Source organism: Mycetomoellerius zeteki, unplaced genomic scaffold (genome assembly GCF_001594055.1).
Source record: "Mycetomoellerius zeteki isolate Tzet28-1 unplaced genomic scaffold, Tzet1.0 scaffold184, whole genome shotgun sequence".
NCBI classification, from domain to species: domain Eukaryota; kingdom Metazoa; phylum Arthropoda; class Insecta; order Hymenoptera; family Formicidae; genus Mycetomoellerius; species Mycetomoellerius zeteki.
This window is the reverse complement of record NW_017256797.1, coordinates 151,840-160,722: the sequence shown is the minus strand read 5'-3', so window position 1 is coordinate 160,722 and position 8,883 is coordinate 151,840. Positions and strand designations below refer to the sequence as shown.

Genomic DNA, 8,883 nt, shown 5'->3' with positions numbered 1-8,883 from the left:
TATCAAGATACGACGCCAATTTATCGAGGCTCGCACTTAAAAATTTGTAAGAATCGATAAATCTTAATAATAAGATTGAAAGACCGCTAATGTTAAACATAATACTTTAAATTAAGAAGCGCCATAACGGTCAGAACATTAAGATGTTGAACTATTGTAAATTCATTTAAATGAATTAATTTCAGAAATTATAATTGCGTACCGATATGGTTGTCGGACTTTCAACGCAATCAAATCTGAAAATATTAATAATCCCCCCAAATTTCCCAACTTAAAAACTGTAATAAACTTATTGCGAAAAATAATGCCTCGGCCGGGAGTCGAACCCAGATCTCTTGCATTCCGTGCGAGCGTCCTAAGCTTTTAGACCACCGAGACAACGATAATCGAGAACGATAAATCTTAATTTTACGCATTTTTTCTGAGAATTATTTTCATTTTTGTCTTTGATGCTATCAACATGTTTGGTAAACAATATGTATTTTTCCTTCGTTATCGGAAGGACATTTACTTGTCCTTCGTACGCGGTAACAATTTCTTTAATTATAAAGTGTGCGTCGTACCCCGATAAGTTGTGAAATACGATCGGAATTTTTGTAATTAAGATTGCAATTCGAATGTGCTGGACCACGGTATTTACCGGTGAGATGGCAATGATCACGGATCCGTATCTTCCGGCGCGAACGGTTTTTCGCAAATGTGACAACACGTCGCGTTATGCCCGTGTCACACTACACATTGGAGATTGAGGATTGCGAGAATTAAGGATTAGAATTCGACCAATCGGGTAATTTTAAGTTTAATCCGTTTCGTTCTAATTGGCTGAATTCTAATCCTCAATTCGCAATCCTCAGTCTCCAATGCGTAGTGTGACACGGACATTACTCCCATTGTTGTTTCGACAACGTTTCTATGGTCACGTTAGCGGATACGATATTTTTTACGCGATGCGCTAAATCTTCGAGTTGGCGCGTAAACCATGCTATACAGTCTTCATCGCGATGGAACCGATACATCGACAGCGAGCTGTCGTACGAACATCGCACGTAATATCCTATACTACATATCTCGTACTGTTAGTAAGTATACGACGCGTTTTCCTTGTCGGGTTCCGTCTTCCGCAGAACGCACTCTAGCGTAGACGATGAACGGGGTGCGCTCCTTGTAACAGTGGTTTCCAAATTCGAGCCATCTGTCATCCCTGCTCGGCAGTCGGATTGCGCAGTCATTTATTTTTTGGCAGTCTACTGTGTGCAACTGCAACTTTTCGATCGAACCGAAGTAATGCAGACATCTGAAAGAGAAAAAACGTAGAAATTATTACTAATATTGCTATTGTTATTTTAAGATTATAATTTCTTTCATGTATACTTACCGGTCGCAGAAAAATTTCCTATTCTTGTTCCCAGTAATTTGCGATCTCACGAGACGCGACAGATTTTTTATCCACGCAAAGTGGCCGATGCTATCGTTGCATGGATCTTGGAGATACAGCATGTTGACGTGCTTCTTCTTCTTGTCGTCGGTGAGACGCAGAGGAAGAACCTGTTTATTTTCGATGCCGTACACGTTGATCGACACCGCGTTCAAACGTTCAAATTTTGTAATGTCCTTTAATGTCATCGGAAACTCGATACCCGTGAGATTTAGCACAGGGGTGCGTTTAGAATGAAAATTTTTTATTCGGACACAAGGGTGTCCATGGGTAATGTGACGTCACACACTTGGACGTTTTCATTTTGAACGAACAGGATGAACAGTTTTATTGTTTAAAGTGTAACACAAGTGGCCGAATTTATGTGGGGTCTAGAATAGTGATTGAAATTCAATAGTGATTGAAATTCCTTTGCAGTACTATTTAATACTGTATGCTCAATAAAATATTTTATTCGAGATGGAACTTTTTTTTCAGAATTTGACAATTTCTCAGCATATAATTTTTTACTAATTAGCTCTTCTTCTTCGGAATCATTAGACTCGATATCTCTAAAAGAAAACATTTTATATAATGTAATAGTACCTTGTACTATACAATTCTTCATCATACTTTTCAACTGAAAATTAATAACATAAAATAAATTAATAGAATTATTATGTTTCTTCTATACTGAGTAATTCTCTCTTAATAAAATTCATACATATATTTACTACTTCTTTTTTTATATTAATATTTTACATTAATAATAATATATTGTTATAGAATGAATAATGTAAATAAAAAAATGTATACAAAATCACTTACAAAGTTCAAACTATTCTTTTCACTTCAGACATATACTATCTCAAGATTCAACTTTTCCTACTAATAATAATAACCTCAAATCATATATAGTTCTTATAGGTTGCGTAGGCATAGATAGACTTTTCTGCGCATGTCGGGCAAAATTCGCCGCAGTCTCGAGTGCGGCGAAAAAATGTCGTCTGGGCATTCTTCTAAACCCATTCTGAACGATCATACTGAAACGTCTGGAAAAAACATCCGGTCAAATCGAACACTTCTGGGTAAAAAGTTGTCCGGATGTTCATTCTGAACGCACCCCAGTATTATAATGTGGATATGATGATGCCCTTTCCGTATTTCTTTCTGCAGAGCGGCGACCATTGACCACACGAAGCATGTATTGTCCGTCGTACGCACACTGATCACCGCTCGTTTCATCGCTATTTCTCGCGGCATTTCGATGTGGCATCCCGCGCGCATGGGATTTAATTTATTCATGTTCACTGTCAAGTTGAGGATTCGTGACAGCCACCCGCTGTTGCGTTCCTGGAACTCTTCGAGCGATGACAACGTGGGTTCGATGACGTGTCGCTCGTACCACTCGCGTAAATCAGTGCATCGATATATCTCAATGTTCTTAGTGTTTATGCTCTTAATGGCACGTTTGTCGTTCGTTGCAAACTCGCCGTTGAACGCAGTGTTTACTTTTACACTACCGTTTCTTTCTACGACGTCTCGCACTCGCTCGAACACTACACTACCCTCGTCTTCCAAAAACCGTTGCGGCTCGATGTAATCCGCGTTGATCACCGCACCGGTCAAAACACGACTCTCGAACGAGGTGTCGATCTCTCGCCAGACGAGAGATCTGTCGTCGCCGCTCGCGTACTCGCCACCAACGTGCACGAAACGTCGCTACAATTGCGTCTTTGCACCCGCGAGTCGCGTGATCCTCGCCACCATGGATTGTTTGTGCCCGGCGAGGTGCGGACGCTTAGCACGACAAAGTTCTTCGAGCCGCTCTATGCACTCGTCGCATCGTTGCAGCCACGCGAAACATTCCTCCAGATTAGCGATCTGGCTGCACTGCTCCAGCAGTTCGCGTTCCACTCGCTCGTGGTTTTCCATGTCTTTTTTCAGTCTTTAGATCATGTAACACTCTTCCACGGAGCACTTGCACATGAATCGTTCACACGCGTTGCAACACCGCTTTATATGTAGATCGAAATAATGATCTAACAACTTGCTATGTGTAAGGGCGAAGATGCACTCTTCACACTCATAGCATTGTTCATCGCACTTGTCAAGAAACAGTTTTAGCACAGGAATCTTATCGCGGTCGCAATACTCCGTCCATATATTGTCAAACCTCGTTTATAATATGCTCGAGGTGTTCCAGATTCGCGTTTTTTCTGATATTATCGAACACTATGTCCTCGACATTCGCACGATGATCAACTATACTATTTCCGTTACTGTTACTTTGAAAAATAATTGCGAAGGATCGAGCGGTGTCATGGTTTATATTGGAATCTCTTGGTTCTTTAATGGGATGTGTTAAGTAGGAAAATTGAAGATTCAGATTGGCAGGATTTTCCGCTTTTGGTGGAAAATTTTTGTTTCTCAGATTATTATTGGAGACCTATCTCTAAATTTGCTCCACCCACACTGTAAATTTTAAATTCCTAAAAACTTATTGGTGATGCAATATCTCTGAGGATTTTGATTTCGAGAGAGGGGATGAACTTATCGTCCCTTCCAAACCATCTAGTTGTGATTCACATTATTCTTACGTTAGTTTTTATATTTCCTTTTTTCAAGCGCTGGTTTTCTTTTCTATTAATTGAACATGCGATTCCACATCTAGACAGTATTTGCTTAGGTTTGATATACTATGACTAGTAGTTTATGACTGTTAATCTTGAAAAATGAAAAAAACTTATTCGTTTTACCAGCTTCCTGTTGTCAACGAGAAAAACATCCATGGACTTGAAACAAAGAACGGTGTGATTTCATACTTCTTTGTTACACTGGAGTATCACTATCATTTACTGTAGAAGAGTTATGTTTTATTGAGCAGCCGAAACGTCAGCGCTTGTCTTAAACGCGTCGCGACATATCGTCGATATCCACCTAAAAAAATATCAGCGCTTCTTGGTCTTCTTTGTCCGCGTTACCGCATAATACCCTAATGCATTTTGTTTTTGGGGTGAGTACGGGGCTGACGGTCAGCGGCGGTGAAAAATACCGAATGCATCGTAAAACGATACATTTATGACCCATCAATCAGGGTCCTATTTTTTTATAAACAGTGATGATTGGGGTCCTAGGTAAATAGCGATACTGGCGACCCTGAGACCTTTCCCGCGCCCCGTTCCCGCTCGTCTAGCGACGTCATCCCCCTCCCCGTGCCTATGGTATCCCCGCACCTACGAGTACCCCCCGCGCCCTGCATTCCCCTCTAGCCCCATGAGTTAGAATCCCCATATTACATCTATTAGGTTTATTTCTAAAAAAACAAAAAAAGTGTTATTTGATTAACCATTATCGATTTAATGTAAAAACTGAACCCGAAAAATACTTTTACTCGCTGCTGCTTCTTCTGTTTAAACTATGGAGAGATTTGAGTGAACTCAAAGGTGCATATGAGATTTACACGGATGCCTTTAAGAATTCAGCGTCTGCTTTGACGAAGGCAATGAAATATCACGAAAGGCTCGAAGAAATACAGAAAGCTTTTGAGAACGTTGCTGAATTAATCGAGAAGCGCAAAAATGATCTGAAAACAGCAGACAGAGACAAATCCGATGACGATGGACTGGATGCAAAGATAGAAGCTGACGACGCGATGAAAGATCTAGAAGATTGACGTCCCGATTGATTTATCGCAAATGATGTCGCGATTGAAAGAAGACCAGAAAAGAATCTTCGATAGAGTATGCCAAGTTTTACAAAATAAAAATCAGATTCTGCGACTGTACGTAAGTGGCGAGGATGGTACAGGGAAAAGTTTTCTTATTGAAACGATTAAACATTGAATCAGAATACATTCTGTCAAAAAAGTACCGGGAATTGTCGATTTAAATCTGGCGGGGCAATGAGGCAGGTAAAATTTTTTTTTTCCTAGGTTGGTACCACTGTCCTTAATTACTATGCCAAGTTTGAGCGGGATCTGTCAACCAGTGTGTTTGCAACAGCTGGTTAAGTCAGTCGATGTCAGTAGTGCGTGCCGATTTTTTACTATGGGTGATTACGTTGAGCAAAGAATTTGTTTAAAGTTTTCCGACTTTCTCGCCGACTTTCTCGCCAAAAACTCAACGAACGTGCTTCAGCAACCACCGTATTCGCCGGATTTGGCCCCCTGTGACTTTTTCCTCTTCCCAAAACTAAAATTACCGCTTCGTGGCACCCGTTTTGAGTCGATTGAAGCCATAAAACAAAATTCGGCGCGAGAGCTAAAGGCCATCCCGGAAAGCGCCTATAAAAAATGTTTCGATGATTGGAAGTGCCGTTGGCATAGATGTATTGGAGCAAATGGAGCCTATTTTGAAGGCGACCCAATAAATTTTGATGATTCTATGTGAAAATGTTGTTTTAATTGAAAATTCCCGGTACTTTCTTGACAGAATGTACATTTGAAAAAAGCGACTACCATATCTGCTCCCAAGGGTATTCAATATCGCGGCATTCAATATCGAAGGCTTGACGATTCATAGAATGTTTCAACTACCCGTCATCCATGAATCTACGGCAAAATATACGCACTTGTCAGACATGGTTTTGAAAACTTTGAGAGACAAATTAAAGACTATCGAATTATTTATAATCAATGAGGTATCCATGATTTTGAATTTGACACTTATGTTTATCAATACGATTATGTGAAATCGTTGATACGACAGATACAGATGATGGTTTCTTTGGCAGAAAACATATTCTTCTATTTGAAGATTTGTTGCAGCTTCCCCCTGTAAAAGAACAATCTCCATTCATTAAAATGTCTCGATCAGAGATTCAGAAGTATTTGGGTACCATGGGTGGATTTGGTTTGTGGAGATTGTTCGATTACGACGAACTCTTGATTAATATGCGACAAAGAGGCGACAACACATATCACGATATACTTTCTAGAATACGAATAGATTTGGTAACGGATTCGGACATCAATGTTCTTCAGTCGAGAAAAATCCATTTCAAAGGAAGTAGTTGTGATGAAAGATTGAATGAACTTTGCTCTTATATGACTCAATTACCGATTGATACAATATGTTTATTACCCATGTGTTATTTGTGCAAGGTTTTGAACACAATGCTCGATAGAATTGACGGTGATGAAATTCTACTAATAGCAGAAGATGATGTCGACTGTGCTCCAGCAATGAGAAAAAAAGTGCACAAAATTTTGGAAGACAAAGATGACAAAGTTTTGGAAACTGCTGACATTGAAAGAGTAATAGCGATTAAAATTGGCGCTAAAGTAATGATTCAACGAAACATTAACGTAACTTTGAAACTTGTCAATGGAACGATTGGCAATGTAGTTGCAATTAATCGCTCTGTTGATGGAAATCGTATTGATTACATTAAAATAGTTATTTCGGATAACAAAGAAATGACAATAACGAAAGTAGATATAAAATTCGAAGTATTCAACAAAATATATGGTGGTACATCGGAAACAATTTCCATTGTCTCTCAATTATGGAATACACAAAAGTCAAGGAATTACATGTAAAAATGCAATGATGGATCTAGGAACGAGTGTGTTCAGTGATGGTCAAGCTTATGTAGGTTTGTCACGAGTGAGTACACTGGAAGGCCTACATTTGATAAATTTCAATCCGGCATCTGTTAAAGCAAACTCGGGAGCCATTGTAGAATATAATCGATTTGAGAGCTGTGTTAAAATCTCAGCTACCACAAATCAATTCGTCCGAGAAAAAGGCTGTGAAAATTCACGACTGTCGATGGGCCATACCTCATATCATTGATGATGTACAGAATTATGGTTGCGAGGAACCAGAAAGTATAGTTACATGGAAAATATACGGCCTCCGCAATGACCATCATGTTTCGTATTACACTAATGTAATATTGCAATGTGCGTTTCATTGTGTACGTATCAGGCAACAAATACTGAAAAATAAAGTATCGAACGCATTGATGCTATCTGCGTGTATGCTAAGCGTAAGTGTTGCAATATTTTAGCGGTTAGAAGATCTGTCGAAGAATGCTTCAAAGAACGAATACAATAAGATGTTTCGGAATTTTTCACGGCTTTAATATCGACGTATTCCGACATCAATGATATATCAGAACTCGAATTGAAGTACGTAACATCTTGCTCAAATGTCAAATGTAATTACACTGTAACTGTGCTAGAAAAGAGTTGTTTGTTAATATCATCTATACGGTCGATATTAAAAAGGAAAAAGGGTGTCACTCTGCAGACTTTGATTAATTTAGAATTTTCGAAATGGGAAACAATAAATGGTAATTATAACGAATGTAAGGGTAACCGTTCCGAAAAAGAAAACTGTAATCGAATCGACCTTATCCGTCCTAGTAATACAGTTCAATTTATACACTTTTGTAAACGGTGCAGCTAAGAAAATTATCGACAATCGGATTAACGCCGTACCGACGAGTAATGTCACGATTAATAAAAGAAAATACAAAGTAATGATATAACGCTATATTTCACGAGGGCGAAGAAATGAATCGTGGTCACTATACGTGTATGTTGAAAACAGGCAAAAAATCAGAATGGTGTTACTCTAATGACTTATAAGTTATCAAGAAAAAATGACCTAGAGGAGCACAAGGGGCATGTTGTTCTTGGAGCAGATTAAGTAAGTTTGGACATAACTTTTACATTTATTTCAGTATATTCATACAGTAATAAAAATTTATTCTGTTGCTATCGAAATAAATATCAAAGATCGTGTTAAAATCGGAAAGACGAAGAAAATATGGTTGCGTTCTCACAAGAATGGGCGGGCCCATTCTTTTTTTTAGTTTAGTTTATTCAGTATATTTACGATCTAGTTAATGTTAATGATATGTATCATTTATTACATTAAAAAGTTAACCTAATAATTTGTTACGTCCGAACTCCGGTCATGTGTGCGGATAGGTTTAGAGAAAGAAGGAGTAATAAGGTTGGAGCAAGGAAGGACGTTAGAGCAGACGCTGTGTCTCGCATGCATCCGCGGGAAGGGGATAGAGCGAGTCGAACGCACCTTTTATAGCTCTGGAATATGGGTCAACGTCCTGAAGGGACGCTATAACACCTGTTTCCAACGAGCAGTGCGAACGTCGGTCCGAATTTTGAGTCAAGAAACTTAATTCTTGTAACTCGGGACCGGACCACATGCGATCTCTGTCGAGCAGTGCGAGTAGATACGAGGTCTTACGAGTCTAAAATAAATGGAGATTGAAATCCGTCATTTTACAAATACTCTATTTTATTGTTAACACTAAATCTTACAAAAGTATAGCCAAATATTATTTTTAATTGGATTTAAGGTTAAAATTTAAGTCTATCTCTATAACATGATACTAAACAAACTCTCGTTACAATATAACGTCATATCTCTCGCGAAGGATATTAATTGGATACGATCGACTTATTGTTACAAACTATTAATAATTACACCTAA

General features: G+C 38.8%; 2 pseudogenes; one reads left to right on the top strand and one right to left on the bottom strand.

The window, feature by feature from the left end:
• Positions 1 to 1,076: 1,076 nt before the first annotated feature.
• On the bottom strand, positions 1,077 to 2,725 carry LOC108721841 (uncharacterized; annotated as a pseudogene).
• Positions 2,726 to 5,115: 2,390 nt separating this feature from the next.
• On the top strand, positions 5,116 to 7,212 carry LOC108721840 (ATP-dependent DNA helicase pif1-like; annotated as a pseudogene).
• Positions 7,213 to 8,883: the final 1,671 nt, after the last annotated feature.